This window comes from Lontra canadensis, unplaced genomic scaffold (assembly GCF_010015895.1).
Source record: "Lontra canadensis isolate GAN:19392208 unplaced genomic scaffold, GSC_riverotter_1.0 scaffold38, whole genome shotgun sequence".
In the NCBI taxonomy this organism is placed as follows: Eukaryota; Metazoa; Chordata; class Mammalia; order Carnivora; family Mustelidae; genus Lontra; species Lontra canadensis.
In genome coordinates this window covers 1899816-1920507 of record NW_022631032.1, presented here as the reverse complement: position 1 = coordinate 1920507, position 20692 = coordinate 1899816, and the positions used below count along the sequence as shown (strand labels likewise).

The following is a 20692-nucleotide window of genomic DNA, read 5'->3' as shown; positions in this document are numbered from 1 at the left end:
CATTATTCCTTAGAGAGAGGACTATTCTGGAACCAAAGTCTAAAAGCATTATAGAGGAACATTAAATGATAAAGCAGACAATGGTCTCACTACCATTTTATCACAGATGCAGAGGCGACTCATACAGCTGTCTGTGATAGAGACCTTCAGTAAAAGCCAAGGATTTACCCATACAGCCCAGTTCGGTGAAGGCAAACCTAACGCAGGCACTTCCATTAGTCTGAGAGACAGTCCAGTCACCTGATTAAAGTCAGGTGATGTCAGCTCTCCTCAGATAACACAGCACCAACACTCTCTGAAGTGGTGATCTTTCAGGTGTCTGTCCTGCTCACCCGATCCCTGCCCTCTCAGACCTGTCTCTCGCCCATAGGATTTGGCCTCCGCAGCTACACTTGGCCAGTGAGACCTCCCTTCTGGTCACTGAGGACTGGGTCAGGGAGATAACCCATCATTCTGTCCCCTGGCGCTGTGAAAGAATGCAAATCAGCCTGGGGGTCCGGAGCAGGGACAAGTGATCAGCAGGTGGGTTTGGGGGAGCAGCTGTGCTACACTGCCCCCGAAGCCAGAGAGGATGCAGAAACCCAACCTGCAGAGAGAAGAGTCAGGCACACATGCAGCAAGGAGGAGAGATGGACAGGGAGAAACAAGAGAAACAGAACAGCAGAGCCTCCTCCTGAAAGAGCGGCTTCTGAGACCCATTTGCCCTCCTGTCCTCCAGCTCTGCAAGGCACACAAGGTCTTTATTCTCCATGGGATTTAAATAAGCTTAAAGTCTCTGTTCCTTGTGGCCAAAACAATACCAGCGAAAATGCACAGAAGCAGAGAGAACATTATTACTAATTCTTAAGCTTGCCCCATCTTGAGAACGCCAATAGATCTTGGCAGTGATAACAGGAAACTGTGTCTCCCCCTCTCTACTTCTCATCTGTCCTGCCCGAGAGAAAGTATTAGAGCTGTCAAAATGGCCATAAGTGCCAGCTTAAGCAGGCACTCCACCCCTAGGATAATAGGGGTCGCCTATCAAATTCAAGTCAGACCCCTAAACGATGGGACTCTCAGGGCTCCACTGGTGGGCTCTTCCCACACCCATCATGAGTGCTCAGAGCTTTAAATAGGATTTATATGCTGCCAACTCCTACATGTTTATCTCCAACCAGCCTTCTCCTCCAAACTCCAGATTCACATAGCCACCTGCCCATCCAACAGCTCCACTGGAATGTTTAATAGGTTATCTATTATAACTTATAATAACCCGTCCAGGGGTGCCTGGTGGTGGGTTAAAGCCTCTGCCTTCAGCCCAGGTCATGATCTCAGAGTCCTGGGATGGAGCCCCACATCGGGCTCTCTGCTCAGCACAGAGCCTACTTCCCCCTCTCTCTCTGCCTGCCTCTCTGCCTACTTGTGATCTCTGTCAAATAAATAAATTAAAAATCTTAAAAAAAAAAAAAAACCTGTCCAAAATCTAGCCTGTGATATGGCACTGAGTACCTGTTTCTCTACGTCTTCTTCATTCTTAATCCTTCTTTATTTTGCACTCTGCAGCCAAGCTGTCGGCAAATCCTGACTCTACCTTCACAATGTGTCTAGAGCCCCCTGCTATCATCTTTATCTAAGCCATCTTCACTTCTTGCCCGGATTATTGCAGTCAGCCACCCAACTTGGCTCCCTGTTTCTACCCTTGTCCCCTTTCAGACACTGCTCGACACGGGCCTGCAGGATTCTGTGAAATGTAACTCAGATCGTGTCACTCCGGCACCAAACTCTTGCTGGCAGTAAAAGCCAAAATTACTGTAGAATGCCCCCAAGACCCTCCACGATCTGGGTTTTCATCCACGCCCCCACCATTCTGCGCCTTGGTTACAATGGCCTTCCTGCTATACTTAGAACATGACAAGTAAGCTCCTGCTTCGGAAACTTTGCCCTTACTTTTCCCTCTACTTGGAACATTCTATCCCCTCATTATCCACAGGGCTCCTTCTCACACTTCAATCTTTTACTCAAATGTTTCCCCAGTAAGACATTCTCTGGCTACCCCATCAATCCCACCCCCACCATGATATTTTCTATTCCCCCTCCCCTGCTTCCATCCCCCACCCCTTGACTTACTACACTTTAACATTATACACACTGTACTTATTTATCTTATTTGTTATCTTTCAGTCCCATTAGAACGTCAACTCTGAGAGCAGGGGATTTTGTCTGCTTTGGTCATTGTCATACCCCCAACACCTAACACTGCCCCCTATACAGTAGGCACATAATATGTGAATTACTTAAGGGGCTTTTAGGCAGAGGTATACTATGATCAGACTTACTTTTTTAATACAATAAGCCTCACTGGGTTAAGAATAAACTGAGGATGAACAAAGGCAAAAGCAGGGAGACCATTTACATGCTGAGGCAGTAATACAGAGCCACAGTTTATAGCCATGAAGGTTGTGCACTGCACAAGTCCAGTGAAATGTGCAAAGGTACTCTCTGGAGATATACAGAAGGGTTGCGGGCTCTGGTGGACCATGAAGGTAACTAGAAGTGGTCAGAGTCTGGCTACCTTTTGAGGGTAGAGCCCATATGATTTAACGGACAAATTTAATGGAGAATGTGCAAGAACGAAAAATCAAAGATATTTCCAAGATTTTTGGTGCAGATGTTAAATAATAATAATAATTATTATTATTATTGTTATATCAGCACAACTGACAAGAGCCATTCTATTCATAAGTTCTTACCACATTTCAAATCAGGGTATACAAGCCGGGCCTCACCTGGGCCTCCAAATCACTATAATTTTCTCATCTACTCATTACCATTTGCTATACCATCGCTCAAGAAGCCCTGTACTCTCCAGTTTCCATGTTTTGCTCATTCCCTACCACATCTGACTTGTTCCTAAGACCAAGTCCTGATTCAAAGAACACTCCTCCAAGATGCCTTTCCTGACGCCCTGACTTTAAAATATCAGTCTCTCGCCTACGGTTCCATTCCATCCTTTCCTTCTGTGCCTCTGTAATAGCACTTAGAACAGCACTTACCTAAGCAAGAAGTATTGGATGTATCTGCTTATAAGCACTCATAGCCCCTATCCACCAACTCCCACCTGGACTGTGCGCTCCCCACAGATAGGGTCCACGTGTTATAGCACTGACTTCCGCCTTCTCCAAAATACCTACTCTGGTGTCTGACAGGAAACAGACTCTATGCATATGTGTATGGAGAGAGTATGAAATCTGCAGCAATTCCAAAGGTCAGCTTCCACGCTCGCCAGCGGTGTATTTAAACCCATGCAAAGCCGGGCTCCAAAGCTCAGGTAGAAAGTAGGACATATGCTGCGTCCTGAAGGATCCCGGCTGCAGGAGAGCAGGTGCCGCGCCGTAATGAAAGACTTGCCTCTGCGACTACCCCCCCAACCCGGGCTAGCCCGTGACTGCATCAGCTGACTCGAGGCCGATTTTGGCCGACCGGCTGGGAAAAAACGCGCAGGGCTCAACGACATGCGCAGGGCTCAGCGACGCGAACAGAGCCCAACCCGCCCCGAAGCGGCTGCGGACGGACAGCCATGAGGACACCTTCTCTCGCAAACTCATGGACTCAAGCAGAAGCCCGGCGGCCCGCGAGCAGCCCACGCCACCCAGCTCCACCCCGCGCGGAGGGCCGCGCAGCCAATCGCCCGGCCGCAGTTCCTTCCCGCCGGCGGGAGGCGGGAGCCAAGGGGCTCGGCTAGAGCCGCGCTCCCATTGGCTGAGACGGAACCGCCCAGACAAAGCCGGGCAGTCGGGGCCGGCGACTGGGCGTGCCCGGCCTACCACCACCTAGGCGTCCCATCCCCAGGCCGCCCCCGCGGCGCCTCCACCGTGCTCCCCACCTCCACTCCCCGGTCCCGTCCCCTTCCCCGTCCGGCTGCCTATTCGGTCCTCCAGCAGCCGCAGGCTCAGCTCGTGCTCGAGGCGGTTGGACGGGCAGCCTAACCGCTCTCTACCGTCCTTTCCTGGCCGCGGCGGTGGGGGGAAGGGGGGAAGGGGGGAGGGAGCACTCCCCAAGTCCTCAGAACAGGGCTTCGCAGAGGACGCAACGTGGGGCAGGAGGGAGACGCGGTGAAGAAGGGGGCGGCCCCAGCCTGGGGCTGGAACGACCAGCTTCGGTACCGGCTCGGTTTCCGACTACGAGATGACCTTGGGCCGCTTCCTTCCCTACTCCGGGGCCGGGGTAGTGTTCTGTGAAATGCGGAGGTGGGGAAGGATGAGGCCCGAGGGTTTCCCCTGGGCGCCTCGGGGCTGCGGGTTCAACCTGGGACTCCTCCCGCCGAGCACATTTTGCCTAATAACGCCAGGCGGGCTCCCAGAGCGAGGACTGAAGGCCCCGGAAGGCGGTGGGTGAGGGCCGCCTGGGACTGAGACGGATCTGGGCAGGATCTGTCTATCTTCCCACCTTCCCGGCCGCAGCTGCAGGGCCAGACCTACAGGAATCCGTGCCACATCCCCACCCGTATGGCCGCGCGAGGCCAAACCAAACTGAGCAGGGGGCGTCGGCGCATGCCGCGGGAGCTGCAGAGATGCAGACCCCTCCTCTTACCCCAGACCAAATGGGTGGAGGGGCTCCGGCCGTGGAGGGCCCAGCCGGCGCGTTCCCCTGAGCCCAACGCTTCGCGGGTACCCGCGCTCCTGGCTTGGACTGCCCGGTGGGGGCGCTGCCGCCGTTTCCTTCTCGAAGCGCCTCTACACGCTCCCCCTACTGCGGCTTCCTACTTCGGCTCCGGGAGGCGGCGGAGCCTAGACACAGTGGGTGCACGCAAGCTGGCAGAGCGGGGCGGAGCGGACCGCGGGCGTCGCCGGGGCGGGGAGCGCTCCTGCGCTCTCCTTCCTTCTCCGGCGTCCCGCCCAGCCCTCCTCCCGCAGAGGGTACCCCCAATCTGGCTCCCAGCCCAAGATAAACCCCTTCCCAGGCCCTGAGCTCCACCGCCAGCCGCGTTCTGGAGAGTCTGGTGCTCTCGAGCTGGGAGGAGCAGGTGCCGCACCAGGAACTGAGGGAACCTGGTGATGAGTGAGGCTTCTTCCAGCTTCTGTGCGTGTTTGCTGACTTTCGAACTCATCGGAGTTCGTTGGGTGGTTTTTATATTTGTCTTTTGATCGGATGGAATGCATTTAAAGAATTGCTCCTATGAATCTTTAAAGGTAATTTAAGCACAGGTCCCAGAGTTTAAACAATAAACGTCAGGGGAACTGGCCACAGAGCCGGGTGACCGCGCCAAGTTTCTAGGATGAAAAGCTGCCTGAGGAGAGAAGGAGACTATCGACAAATTAGTGACAGGGGCTATGTTAACGTCAAATTACAGAAACACTGATTGGAAAGGGACCAGGCATATGAAAAAGGGACGGAAGTGCTGGCCTGGTGGGACTTTAGAAGAAACTTGTCAGCTCCGTTCCACGGGCTTCTTGAGAGTTACTGTTTCTACTTTATCCCCAGCTCCTGACACAATAGTGTCTTGAAGAATGGGAGGATCACAAAGGCAGGATGCACTTGATTCTCTGTACCCATTTTACAGACAAACTGAAGCCAGCATACTTTTCTTCGGTGTTGTGTTTCAGAATACTAGCTCTGTACGCCATGCCACAGCCATAACATAAATCGTTACACTGGGTTGCTGGTTACACTTTGAGGGTTATGCATGGCTAGAAAAGCATTTAATGAAAGGAAGAATTACCGTTTCCACCTAGAAAAATCAGAGGTCCTGACTTTGAACTGAGAATTGAACGGAAATGTAGTTCTAGTAATAGAAAACAGGGAAAGGACATTGGACCTGAAGTTTTATCAGACTGCACCTGTGGCTGACCTCACAGCTTCCCAACCTATCTTTTTATTCCAGCTTTGCTATGGCAAATGACTGAATTCAGGTGTTATCTGAATGCACCTTGCCTCAGCTGCACCTTCGCTGGTCTGCACCTTCGCAGCTCTGGTCTTCGCTGTCAAAGCAGCCAAGGACCCCTGTGGGAAAGCCCTGCCCATTCTGACGCATGCGCAAAACTGCAAATGCAAAAGAACTAGCACCGCTAGAGACATGCTTTGAGGCAGAAGGGAACTGGTGGAGAAATATTCCCCTCTTCCATTCTTCCGGTGGGCAGTTCTGAGGTGCATTCTGTGTAGCTCCTAAGAGGAGAGAGCCCCGGTTGCCCACGGTGGTGCCCAACTTTACCAGTTCAGTCCTGCACACTTGGACTGCTTTTTTCTGTTCTTCCTTGCTTGCCTGATCTTCCTACCCTTCCACTCCTGTTCTTTGGGATTTGTTCCCAAAATAAACTAACTGTATGGAAATGCTTGCTCAGAGTGTTTTTCTGGGGAACCCGACTAAGCCAGTCATTAATCCAAAAGAGGCTTCTTGCTCAGTGTTTTTCTGGGGAATTCCGCCGACCAAGCCAGTCATTAACCCAAAAGAGGCATTTCTGCCCACCTTTCAGGGTCATTCTCAGCAGACCTTTCCCAAGTCTGCTAATGAGGAATTTTTCAGCCTGAGCTTTTGCTCATTTTATCTCCCAGTTGCCCTGCCCTCTAGGGAATCCCCAATAAACTCTCAGAGAAAGGCAGGACTATTGGTGACTCCGAAAGGATAGGACCAGCTGAAGGCCTGGGTTAAAATGTGAGTCTAACAAAGTCATTCTCAGCACCCCTTAAATCTCTCCCCTGTTTCCAAGATTCTGACTGATGACTTTGAAACTGAAAAACTCTCAGCTCTGCGGTTGAACATGGAGGCAGAGACAATGTGAGACCCAGTTCACTCCCAGTGCAGCATGTGCCAAGATTCTGTCTCCTTTCTGCCCTCCTCTTCCTCTCACCCCCTTGTAAAAGCAGTTCCTCTACCCAGATACGAAGTCTCAGGCCAGGGTTTGTAGCACCTAGCATGTTTCATTTCAACACCAGTGGTGCTGTTGCAAATTACGCAGTTAGTCTGGGAGGGAAGCCGCCCTTCCCCTCTGCCTTCAAGGAAGGAGATGAGACATGTACATAAGTTAATGAATCATTAGAAGTCTTGTAAGTCTTCTAAAAGAGGGACATGTAAGTGTAGTGGGACTTCCAGTAGGGCTTTAGGACAGGCTTTGTAGAAAAGGTAGCATCCTTAAAGACCCAGTTGGAACGAAGCCCCCTGAAGAAATCCCACTGCCCAGAGGGCCACAGGGTTGGCTCCCGTCCATATCCGTTCCTAATTGCCTCCTCACTCACAGGTTTCCTGAATCCCAGTCAAGCTACTCATTCCCTCATCTTCCGAGGCCCCAGCCCTCCTCTTCCAGACCTAGCCCTGCCCCATCTCTGAATGCCCTTGGTCTTCTCTGCCCCCAGTGTTAAGTGTTGAATGTCAAATGGTACAGGTTAAATCCTGCCCTTGGCCAGCCATCTTGAAGCCCTCCAGGAGCCCACCTGTGCAGCCCTCAGCACTGAGCATTGCTGGGGAAGAGAGAAGAATAACACCATTTACTAATCCAAACCCTACAGGGCTTCTCTTTGTTTTGATACAATTAATTTTTCTTTAAAAAGAGGCGGGGAGTGGGGGGAGACTAGATATCAGGCCGTTAATTCTGCAGAATTTTAGAAGTATCAAGCAGCCTTTCTTTTTTTTTTTTTCCTATAATTGACAGTGAAATGAAGAAAAAGCTCAGTGGATTTTTCTAAAATTGGTGGTGCTCGGAATTTAATGTGCTGAAAAGAGCCCTAGATCCCAACGTGACCATAATACTGAATTCTGCTCATGAATGAGAACTGGAGGCCCAGTCTTTTCCCTGCAGTGAGTGAGCAAGTAAAACAAGAACTTGGACCTTTCTGGAGAAAGAGGGGCTGTGTCAGGCACCTGCATCCTCACCCCCTTTCTGTCTTTTGACTCCAATATATTTAACTAAAATTTGGTTTTGGTTTTGTTTTGTTTTTTAACCACAATTTGGTATGAGGAGTAGTTTCGAAAAAATTTTTTTTTTCTTTTTGAGTGGGCTCTGTGCCCAACATGGGGCTTGAACTCAGAACCCTGAGATCAAAAGTCACATGCTCTACCAAGTGAGCCAGCCAGGTGCCCCAGTAGTTTGGAAATGTAAGCAAAGTATCTTTGCAGTAATGGGGATCTTTGAAGAGGGAGAGTATGAGAATGAGGAGGATAGAGAGACTCCTGGCTCCAGCCCCTTTCCATCCCTGGCTCCCCTTTGCTCCTGCTAAAGCCTAGAAAAGACCAACGAGCCGTCTGGTTTGACTAAAATAAGATAACAAGTCAATGCTCCTACTGAGACAGAAGAAAAAGACCAGACACCCGATCCTGTTTGAATAAGAAAAGAAAAAGAAACAGTCCCCCGGGGTGATTCAGCTCTCTCCTGAGACACCTCCGCAGAGATTATACTTCAGGTGAAAGGGCCATTTGGCCTTGAGAGACTGGGAAAGCTTTCAGGCCTTGAGAAACCTCGAAAACACCCCGTTACCATCCCCCATTGCCTGTAACCATAAAAACTCACTCCTAACCCTGTCGGGTGCTCAGTCTTTGGGAAGGAATCCCGCTGAGCCCGCTGGCGTTAATAAAGCTAAGCTTTCCCTGCTCTCCCGTGTGGTGTTTGAGTTTCCTTGGTCACCTCAGATTTTCTGCAACAAGAAGGTAAAAAACAGTGTTCTCACCTCTGACCATTCACCCCAAGCTAGAGCAACCCATAAATCTCCTTCCTTCCTTCTTTCAGTTTACACCTGCGCCTTATTATGTATCACAGGCATTGTGCTTTGTTCTCAGAATGCAGTGATAACCAAATGTTGGGTCCCTGTTTTCAACAACATCACTTAGCAGTTAATTGCTATGTACCAGACACTATGTCAAGAGTTTTGTCTGCATTATTTCATTTAATCTCTAACGATCTTAAAAGTGACCTAAGATTATCCCCATTTTGCATCTAAGGAAGTTGAAGCAACACAACTATCAAGTGACAGAGACAGATGCCACATAAGTCCATCATATTCCAAACACTCTCTTTCTTTTTTTAGAGAGAGAAAATGTCCAAAAAGCTGGGGGCAGGGAAGCAGGACAGAGAGAGAGAGAATCTCATGCAGGCTCCATGCTTTGCTCGGAGACTGATGTGGGGCTCAATCTCGAGACCCTGAGATCATGACCTGAACCGAAATCAAGTTGAATGCTCAACAGACTGAGCCACCCAGGTGCCCTTCACAGACTTTCTTTAAGCCTACCACCAACTGTCCTAAGGATGTTGCTTTAAAAAAGGATGAAAATTCCAGTTTACAAGGGTCTTTGGAATAGAGAATTTTTTATAACCTGTTGGGTATTCTTTCTGTGAATGATCTAACAGAAGCTCAAATGCCTTATTACATGGAAATTTCTTTCAACAAATACAATACAGATGCCAAGATCTCATGCCCTCAGTTAGGAAAAGTAATTATAGGTTCTAATTGATCATATACACTTTGAAAGAGAAAAATATGGGACAAGATTCTCAAATCTTAAATCTGATTTAATTTTCTGACCTTCAAATTCTGCTTTTTCAAAGAATATTTGTTACAATAAACTCTTGAAAATCAGGATAACAAAACACATGCTTATTTTGATTCATATCTTCGCAATTTTTTTTTCAAACGAATATGTATTGTTTAAACCATTTACTGTTTCTTGCACCAAGGACAGAGCCTACCAATTCGAAGGGAAATCAAATTGCCAGGCTGCTGCCTCTCTATTTTGGGTTGCAAGAACTTTCCCGAGGCATAGCTGCTCCTCCCCAACTCCCTCCCCTCAACCAGGCTCTTCCCAAGATTTGAAGCTTTTCCTTTTGCTGGTATTTCTCACATTCAGTGTTCACTCACCTTAGCTGGTGGTGGGGTAACAACGTCCCTCAGCACTATCAGCTCGCGGGGTGCTCTCCAGGTAAGTTACAAGGCAGATAGATACACCTGGAATCCTCTTACTGCTCAGTTAATAAGGTATAATACACACTCCTGGAAATCTCTTCCAAAATATATGTGTATTATCAATGCTAGCCTTTAGCAGGGAAGGAAAATTCTCACATTCATTTGAAATAAAATGAACTAATGATAAATACAATATTTAGAGTTCTGGATGTTTGTGTGCTTGTCATTAAATAGGCAAAGTTCAGCCTTGTAAATGTTTGTTTTAAGCTTAAAATGTCTGTGAGTTTGGCCCTCTGACAAGCAGAGAGTCAAGAGTAAATGTCACTGATTAGGAACAAATTAAGAAAAAATTATGCCAAAGGGCAGCTCCAGCAGACTTCACCTTAAGCTCCCCCTGCCAGAAATATCCAGAGAATGCCCTGAGCATGACCCAGAATCAGGACCTGAGAAGATTTCAAGATGGCCAAACAGATTTAAACAGAGTTAGTTGTCAGAAGGTGGGACCAAAACATACTCCTTGAACATCATCAATGGAGGTAAGGAGGAGTATAGACATAGACATATAGACATACGTGGACATATAGAGTGTAGACATATGTATGGAGTATAGATCCCTTAAGGGTGTCTCTTAGTATTCCCATATCCTGTCATTAAAGTCAGTGGAAAATTACAACAATCAAATTCAGGCAGGACTACTAATGACCTTGATCCTCCATGAATGAAGGTTCGGGGCTTCCTACCAGGTAAAGAAGCACAACCAGACAAGGACAAAGGAAATATGGAATGGGCAGGAGGAAAAGGTAGTTATAAATATCAGCTTCAACCACATGACCAGTTACAGAAAACAAGGACTGTAATTGTCATGAAGATTTCTTCCTTACTTTATGGTGTGTGTCTGCGTATAATGTCTTTGTTTTCTTTCCTCTGTTATCCCTTTACGTAACAGAGGATGTTTTGACTTTATATCATAATATTGTTAACTTTACAACATAGTATTTCAGTTAGGGGATTTGAAGGAGAGGAGTAAACATCACCCAAGGACTTTGCATCCTCTTCTAGGGAAGAGGTTAGTACATTTTCAATTGTATACAGGATAGTCATGTCAAGTTAGGTGGATTTGTTGCCTTGTTAATTGCCTTCATTTGGATAGTAAGTATGGTTTAAGGAGCTATGCATGGGAGCCAAGTTGACACAGAGTGGCTGTTGATGTTTAATTTTATATGTCAACTTGGCTAGTCCCAAATGCCCACATATTTGGTCAAACATTATTCTGAATCTTTTTGTGAAGACGTTTTTAAACAAAATTAATATTTAAATCAGTGGACTTTGAGTAAAACAGATTACCCTTCATAGCTTGAATGGCCTCAGCCAACCAAATAGAAAGACTGAGTGACTTGTCTCCAAAGGAAGACTGACTCCCTCAAGAGAGGGAATTCTGCCAAGAGACCACCTTTGGAATCTTCTCTAGAGTTCTTCCCTGGGTCTCTACCCTACTGGCCTATGCTGATGATTTTGAACTTGCCAAGTCTCTACAATCATATGAGCCAATTCCTTAAAATCCTTCTCTCTTTCCATCTCTCTCCAGCCCAAACCCTTGCTCTTCCCACCCCTCTCTTCATCCATACACGTTCTGTTGTTTCTGTTCCTCAGGGCACAGCAAGTCATTCTTGGAGGTGTCTCCTCAAATGGCTGCTCATTTTCTTGCATGACGTGAGGATGCGGCAGCCACAAGAGAGAAGGATGAGAGCCGTGCTTGCAGGGAGAGTGTTCTAATAAGTAGAAGCTGGTTCAGAGCATGGATCTTACTCACACACACACAATAGTAATAGAGCTTCACCTGTGGTTGAAGGACTTGCAGCAGGAAGGCTGAGTCCCAGTGTCCTGTGTCAAAGGAGTGCCAAAAAGACACGCTAAACCCAGACACTCAATGGCAAGACTGAAAGATAAGAAAAGGAAATGAAGTATAAATAGAAGGAGTCAAAACTACTCTTACTGCAGGCCCTGTAATTATTAATCCAGACTATTCAGAATAGTTAACATCATAGCTATTAGAATGATAATGGAGCTCAGGGGCACCTGGGTGGCTCACCCACTTCCTGTTCCTTGCTAAGCCGAAGCCTGCTTCTCCCTCTACCACTCCCCCTGCTTGTGCTCTCCCGCTCTCTCTCTGACAAATACATAAATAAAATCTTAAAAATATATATGTACTGCTTCTTTGACACCTTAATAAACTTTTTATTTTGAATAATTTTAGATGTAAAAAAACTTCCCATATTCTCTTCACCTAATTTTCCCTAATGTGAACATTTTATATAAACATAGTGTATTTGTCAAAACTGAGAAACTAATATTGGCACATCACTATTACCTGGACGCCAGGCTTTATTTGGATTTCACTAGTTTTTTTTTTGTCACTAGTGTCCTCTTTCTGTCCCAGGATCTAATCTAAAATACCACATCACATTTAGATGTCATGTCTCCTAGTTTCTTCTAATTTATAATAGCTTCTCAGTCTTGCTTTGATTTTCAGGACCTTGATAGTTTGAAAGAGTGCATCAGGTGTTCTGTGGACTACTCAATTGTTTGATGTTTTTCTCATGGTTAGACTGGGATTTGGTCTTGGGGGGAGAATACTACAGTGGTGAAGTGCCTTCCTCATCATATCATATCATATCAAATAACTTAACACAGATATCATTAATCTTGCCATGTGGTTAAGGAAATGCCTGCCAGACTTCTACCCAGTAAAGTCGCTATTTTTCTCTTTCCACATTCATTCTTTGGAGACATGTCACTAAATCTAGCGCATGCTCAGGGAGAAGGAATTAAGCTCCTAATCCTAGTGTATTAATTTTAAATTAAGAAGACATTTGAGAGGGGCGCCTGGGTGGCTCAGTGGGTTAAAGCCTCTGCCTTCGGCTCAGGTCATGATCTCAGGGTCCTGGGATGGAGCCCTGCTTCGGGCTCTCTGCTCAGCAGGGAGCCTGCTCCTCCCCTCCCCTGCCTGCTTCTCTGCCTACTTGTAATCTCTGTCTGTCAAATAAATAAATAAAGTCTTTAAAAAAAAAAGAAGACATCTGAGAGCAGTGGTGCTGCCCTATTCAATTTTAAAAATTGCTACAATAGTCATTGATTTCTTCTATAAATATTTCTTGAGCTCCTGCTATGTGGACTGCTAGCCCCTGATGTGGACACTGGATACAGCAAATTCCTACCCTTCTGGAGCAAACATCCTAGACAAATAACTGAATGTACAGTAGGTTAAAAAAACAAATAACAGACAAAAGCCTCCAGAATCCAAGGAACTAAGATATGGAACCAAAAGTGGAGGTGGAACATGGGCAAGACACAGTATCCAAAGGAGGAAGGGGAAGTAGGAGGAAGGGAGAAAGAGGAACAAGCCTGGAGATGTGGCCAATGCACATGGCGGCGCACAGTAGTACGTGGGGAAACCTGTCATACACTGGAACAGGCAAGCTGGACTTATTGGAAGGGGCTAAGCCAGCTGGAAGGAGTATGAGAGGCTATTATAAGCAATTCTGGACACATAATAAGCACTCTATAGATATTTAATAAATAAATAATTGAAGGAATAACAACATTAAGTAGGCACATTCACCCTTGCTTGCTTCATCATTAAAAACTCCTGTAAGGGGCGGCTGGGTGGCTCAGTGGGTTAAGCCCCTGCCTTTGGCTCAGGTCATGATCTCAGGGTCCTGGGATCAAGGCCCACATCTGGCTCTCTGCTCAGCTGAGAGTCTGCTTCCCCTCTCTGTGTCTGCCTGCCTCTCTGCCTACTTGTGACCTCTCTCTCTATCAAGTAAATAAATAAAATCTTTAAAAAAAAAAAAACAAAACACTCCAGTAAGACTTTCCAAGGGAATCAGGGAAGGGAGAATCCGACATTCTGGAGTGCAGCTGCTCCCCACAGCCCCAGCTCCTGCCCAGGGTTCCTTTCTTAGGTATGCCCAAGTCTACTCCCCTTTACTCCTTACCTTTCCACCCAGGCAGTAGTACTTTTGCCCTAATTCCACTGGGGGCCAATTGGGCAGAGTTGTTCTGAAACCGGTTCCAATGTTTACAGAGGCAGAGAACAAAGTGAAAGGAACTTCCCCCATGAGATATCAGGCAACCTGATTCCTGAGATGATAGCAATGTAGTCAGCCGGGGAACGCTGTGATAACAGGTAATATGGAGAAGTCTGGGACAGTAACTCACATCTGTGCCCATATTTACTTCATCTTCCAAGGTCTCTCTAGTGTTTCTGCTTCCTGAGTTTGGTGGAACAAAACACCACAAGTTTTTTTTGCTTTTATTTACCACTTCCCCTTTGTCCTGAGGGGAGAGCGCCAAAGGGAAGCCTTGAAAAATGGTGCCCACTCCTGTTCTGGTTTTCCCCATTCTTAAAGTGCTACCGAGAGACAGCATTTTCAACAGTGGCCTGCGTTAAAATGACAAAGCTGCGAAGAACTCTTGTTCTAGAGTCTAATTGCAAATTAGCTGTTGAGCAGATCTGAACACTTCTCAATAGCCAAAACCAGCATTCAGTTTCTGCCACTATCTTGCCACAGAACCTGAAAACCTCTCCTACATGGAAATAAGATAAGGATGTTCACCTTACCATTTTTATTCAACATAGTACTGGAAGTCCTAGCCACAGCAATCAGATAAGGAAAAGGAATAAAAGCATTGGAATTGTTAAGGAAGTAAAACTTTCACTACTTACAAGTGATCTGATACCATATACAGAAAATCCTAAAGACTCCACACACAAAAAAACTACTAGAATTGGGGTGCCTGGGTGGCTGGTGGCTCAATCAGTTAAGCATCTGCCTTCAGCTTAGGTAATGATCTCGGGGTCCTGGGATCGAGCCCCACATTAGGCTCCCTGCTCAGCAGAGAGTCTGTTTCTCCCTCTCCCTCTGCTCCTCCCCCTGCTCTTGTTCTGTCTCTCTTTCAAATAAATAAATAAAATCTTCTAAAAAAATTACTAGAACTGATAAATGAATTTGGTAAGGTTGTGGGATATAAAATCAATGTGCAGAAACCCCACTGCACTTTTATACACTAATCAGAAAGTATCAGAAAGAAATTAATAGGGGTGCCTGGGTGGCTCAGAGGGTTAAACCTCTGCCTTCAGCTCAGGTCATGATCTCAGGGTCCTGGAATCGAGCCCTGCATCGGGCTCTCTGCTCAGCAGGGAGCCTGCTTCCCTTTCTCTCTCAGCCTGCCTCTCTGCCTACTTGTGATCTCTCTCTCTCTGTCAAATAAATAAATAAAATCTTTAAAAAAAAAAAAGAAAGAAATTAATAAAGTGATCCCATTTATAATTACACAAAAAAATAATAAAATACCTAGGAATAACTTAACCAAGGAGGTAAAAGACCTTTACTATGAAAACTATAAAACCCTGATGAAAGAAATTGAAGACGGCATGAACCAATAGAAAGATATTCCATGCTCACAGATTGGAAGAACAAACACTGTTAAAATAGCCATACTTCCCAAAGCAGATTTAATACAATCTCTATCAAAATACCAACAGCATTTTTCACAGAACTAGAACAAATAATCCTAAATTTTATATGCAACCCCAAATAGCCAAGGCAACCTTGAAAAAGAAAAACAAAACTGGAGGTTTCAAAATTACAGATTTTAAGTTATATTACAAAGTTGTAGTAATCAAAACAGTATGGTGATGACACAAACAGACACATAGATCTGCAAATACAGACCCACAATTATGTGGTTAATTAATCTTTGACAAAAGAGGCAAAAATATGCAGTGGGAAAGACAGTCTATTCAATAAATGGTGTTGAGAAAAATGGACAGCTACTTGCAAAAGAATGAAACTGGACCACTTTCTTTCACTATCCACATCATACACCATACACAAAAATAAACTCAAAATGGGTTAAAGGGGCACTTGGGTGACTCAGTCAGTTAAGCACCTGACTTTTGATCTCAGCTCAGGTTGTGATCTCAGGGTCCCAAGATGGCCTGTGCTGGGCTCAGCGTTCAGCATGGAGTCTGCTTATCCCTCTGGCTCTGCTCCTCCTGCTCACATTCTCCCTCCCTCCCCACCTCTCTCAAATAAATAAATAAATAAATAAGATCTTTTTAAAAAAAAAATGGATTAAAGACCTAAATGTGAGACCTGAAACCATAAAAATCCTAGAAGAGAGCATAATCAGTAATTTCTCTGATACCGGTGGTAGCAACATTTGTTCTAGTTGTGTCTCCTGAGGCAAAGGAAACAAAAGCAAAAATAAACTACAGGACTACATCAACATAAAAATCTTCTGCATAGTAAAAGAAACAATCAAAAAAACTAAAAGGCAACCTATGGAATGGGAGAAGATATTTACAAACGACATATCTGATAAAGAATTAGTATCCAAGGGGCACCTGGGTGGTTCAGTGGGTTAAGCCTCTACCTTCGGCTCAGGTCATGATCTCAGGGTCCTGAGATCGAGCCCCACATCGGGCTCTCTGGTCAGTAGGGAGCCTGCTTCCCCCTCTCTTTCTCTGCCTGCCTCTCTGCCTACTTGTGATCTCTCTCTGTCCAAGAAATAAATATTAAAAAAAAAAAAAAAGAATTAGTATCCAAAATGCATAAAGAACCGATATAACTCAACACCCAAAAACCAAATAATCCAATTTTAAAAAACGGACAGAAGACATGAACAGACATTTCTCCAAAGAAGACATCCAGATGGCCAAAAGACACATGAAAAGATGCTCAACATCACTCGCCATCAGGGAAATGTAAATCAAAACCACAGTGAGATACCACTTTGCACCTGTCAAAATGGCTAAAATCAAAAACTCAAGAAACAGCAAGTGTTGTTAAGGATGTGGAGGAAAAAGAACCTTCACACACTGTTGGAGGGAATGCAAACTAGTGCAACCACTGTGGAAACAGTATGGAGCTTCCTTGAAACGTTAAAAATAGAACTACCGTAGGATCCAGTAATTTCATTACTGGGTACCTACCCAAAAAAATACAAAAACACTAATTCAGAGAGATACATGCTCTTCTATGTTTACTGCAGCACTATTTATAACGGCCAAATCATGGAAGCAACCCAAGTGTCCATCAGTGGATGAATGGATAAAGAAGATGTGGGATAGAGAGAGAGAGAGAGAGAGAGAGAGAGAGATAGATAGATAGATAGTTGGATATATACAATGGAATATTCTCAGCCATAAAAACAATGAAATCTTGCCATTTGCAATGAGATGGATGGAGGTAGAAGGTATAATGCTAAGTAAAATAAGTCAGAGAAAGACAAATACCATATGATTTCACTCATATGTGGAATTTAAGAAACAAAAACAAATGAACAAGTGGGGGGTAAGAGAGGAAAAAACAAGAAACAGACTCTTAACTACAGGGAACAAACTAATGGTTACCAGAGGGGAGGTGGGTGGGGAATGGGTAAAACAGGTGATGGGGATTAAAGAGTACACTTATCATGATGAGCAATGAGTAATGTATAGAATTGTTGAGTCACTATATTGTACATCTGAAACTAATATAACATTGGATGTTAACTATACCCAAATTAAAATATAAACCTTAAGGACAAAAAAAAAAAAAAACTCGCCTGGGGCGCCTGGGTGGCTCAGTCCCTTAAGCTTCTGTCTTCAGCTCAGGTCATGATCCAAGTGGCAGCCTGCTCAGCAAGAGTATGCTTCTCCCTCTCCCTCTGATCCTCCCCCCTGCATGTGCACCAAGCTCGAGCATGCGCGCTGTCTCTCCCTCTTCTCTCTGTCAAACAAACAACAATAACAACAACGGGGAAAAAAAAAAAACCAACAGACCACTCCTGCCTGAATGTCCATCCCTGTGTACATAGAACGACAAGGTAGGCTTGGGTAACACAGGATTGCTTAGAGTTCTGAGGTTCCATTATTTTTATCCAGTGTGATGTCCTCCTGACGCCCCATAAACTTCTCTGTCCTTTCAAGTTCAGAGCTGTGATCCAGGGTATTCAAGCAGGAGACAAGGTAGAGAGCCAGAAAAGAGCCCAGCACCCTTCCCCAGCATGGGTTCCAGTACTTGGGAGAAACCCCAATTGGCCAGAGATGGAGCTCTCCATTTAGTCGAGAAAGAATTCGGTTGTATGTTGACTTAATGGTCTAATTAAATATTATCATTCAACAGTGTATTACTGGCTGTGTTAGGTAAATAACAGTCCTTCAAATATCAAGAGCTTTTACTAGTGATGAGTGACTCGCGATGTGTACAATCATAATTGCCTGCTTCTCCTCTAAGAGAAATTAATCTGAGTGTGACAACTTAATTTAGGCCAGAAACACTCAGAAATTCAATGTAATGGGCTTAAATTAATTAAAATAAGCCTTTGGAAGATGCCTCTCAAATCTGGGGTTGAGCAAATTTTTTCACAACCATAAAGTTACAGCATAGTCCCTTAATAAAACTAGCATTTAAAAAATGCATCATTTTGGTCCCCAATGTTCAGTGGCATTGAAAGCAGCAGCAACCTCAATCCTTACAGGGTGTTTAGAAACTTGCTCTCCTGACTATTGGCTCTATCTCTCAAGTCCTTTGGATACTCCCAGCTGGATACAGGGCTTTGAGACAGCCCTGGAAAGGCAGTGACACTGTCAAAGATCAGTCAGCTAATATTAGGTCCTTGGTGGCAGGCACAACTGGCAGGAGATTTAGACCTTAGGAGCTCCGTCTGCAAGGTGCACCTGTGCTTCCTGCCACCACTAGCACCCCCCACCCGGCCCCTGAACCATACAGCTCATACCACTCACTGCTGAGCCTGGAGAACTCCTGTACATTTGTGGTGTCTGTCCAGAGCCCTGAATCTTGATCCATCTCCAAGTCTACTCTGACCTGTCCTAGACTTCCCTGCTGTGGCTTATTTCCCTGGCTTTGGACTAATCTTACCTACCCTTTCAATCCAGTGCTCTTATCTTTGCTTCCATTCTACCTCCCCTCTTTCTAGGCATTCGGTGGTCCCCTAGGGCTAGCAAGTGTCCTACAACATTACTGGGGAACAGGGGTTTCTTATCATGGAAGAAGTCTCTGAAGCAGATGGACTTTAGGGACACTGCTCAGAAGCAAAGCATCCTTCCACAGGGAGGTACCTTAGAAATGAAGGTGCAGAAATGGGCCCTCACACCTGCTCCTTCTTCTGGTCATCTGCCCCATAGAGGACATCCATATTCTATTGGTTCTGCACTTCCAGACCAAACCCCTGCATGGGAGTGTTGTTGTCACAAGGATGTAGGCTTCGGGCTCCTGGTGAACACAGAGCCACCTGTCTTTTCCGTTCCTCCTACCTCTCTCCTCCTCCCAGGGTCCTGCTGCCTTTATTTTGGAGTCTAGAAAGACAAATTATCTTATTCCATTCCCTCACTCCGAAAGTAGACATTCCTCCATTCAGCAAAAATTTATTGAGCACTTACTATTTGCTTTAGGTGCTAGGGATATACTTAGAAACAAAACAGGATATTAAAATCCCCACTCTTGTGGAGCTAAAATCTAGCGAGGGACAGAGAAAATAAGATAAATATTAGTATTGTCAATGGTGATGCATGCTTCAAATATACATAAAGTAGGAAAAGAGGATAGGAAGTTGCCAGAAATAAAAGGATGGTGGTACAATTAAAATGGCTTTATGCTGGGGTGCCTGGGTGGCTCAATTGGTTAAACATCTGCCTTCAGCTCAGGTCATGATCTCGGGGACCTGGAATGGAGCCCCACCTCAGGCTCCCTGATCAGCAGGGATTCCCCTTGTCCCTCTGCCTCTCTCCCTGCTCCTGTTCTCTCTCTCTCTGTCAAATAAATAAATAAAATAAAATAGTTTCATGCCAAAGGTGATATTTTTTAAAAAGGTTTTTATTTTATTTATTTTTTTTAAGATTTTATTTATTTATTTGACAGACAGAGATTACAAGTAGGCAGAGAGGCAGGCAGAGAAGGGGGGATAAGCAGGCTCCCTGCTGAGCAGAGAGCCCGATTCGATTCGGGGCTCGATCCCAGGTCCCTGAGATCATGACCTGAGCCGATGGCAGAGGCTTTAACCCACTGAGCCACCCAGGCGCCCTAAAAAGGTTTTTTATTTTTTAAGCAAGCTCTGGGCCTAAGGTGAAGCTTGAACTTACTAACCCAGGATCAAGAGTCTCTTGTTCTACCGACACAGCCGGCCAGGCATCTCTGAAGGTAATATTTGAACAAAGACGTGAAGGAGGTGGAGTAGCACACCATGCCGGTATCTGGAGAACAGGAGTAGATCTAAGATTTGTGGGATCAGATCTTTAAACAATTTTCTTAAAGACCCTCTTTAAGAAAAAGAATATAAAATTAGGTGCAAGAGCTTAAAGAGGTGCATGCAAATGACGGGCCTGGAGCTTATGCAGCATTAGCATGGGAATAACTTCGCCTTCCTCAGGGACCAGCATCCATGCACCCACCCACCTGGAATGGCAGGCGTGAAAGGAGGCATGAGCGAAAGGAGGCATAAGCATGGGCAGTGAGTTAGGAACGCATAAAGAGGCCAGGGTAGCTGGAACAGAGCCAAGGAGAGGAAAGGCAGTGTGGTCTGAGGGAGCCAGAGCCAGATTACTGGGATTTGGGCTTTATTGGTTGTAATGGGACCCAGTAGAGGGTTTTGAGAAGAGGAGTGAGAGCACTGGACTTCGATTTTGAAACAATTTCTCGGGAGTGCTATTTTGAGAATAGACAATATTTGAAGCAGGTCAAAAATGGAAGCAGGGATCAAATTAGGAGCCAGTTAGAATAATTTAGGAGAGAGACTATGGTGCCTCAGACTGGCTACCTCTAGC

The 20692-nt window shown here is 45.6% G+C and overlaps 1 protein-coding gene across 3 annotated transcripts in view; it reads right to left on the bottom strand.

Moving 5' to 3' along the window:
• BDH1 (3-hydroxybutyrate dehydrogenase 1) overlaps positions 1 to 10032 on the bottom strand; it is a 41977-nt gene extending 31945 nt beyond the window's left edge. Inside the window, exon 1 of one of the 3 annotated variants that reach the window (XM_032869308.1) lies at positions 9820 to 10032. The gene's annotated coding sequence lies outside the window, so the exon portion shown is untranslated. Of the gene's footprint in view, positions 1 to 3170; positions 3342 to 4569; positions 4766 to 9819 lie in introns of those variants that run through there. The other 2 variants (XM_032869307.1, XM_032869309.1) reach the window with 2 other exon arrangements.
• Between the last annotated feature and the right edge of the window lie 10660 nt (positions 10033 to 20692).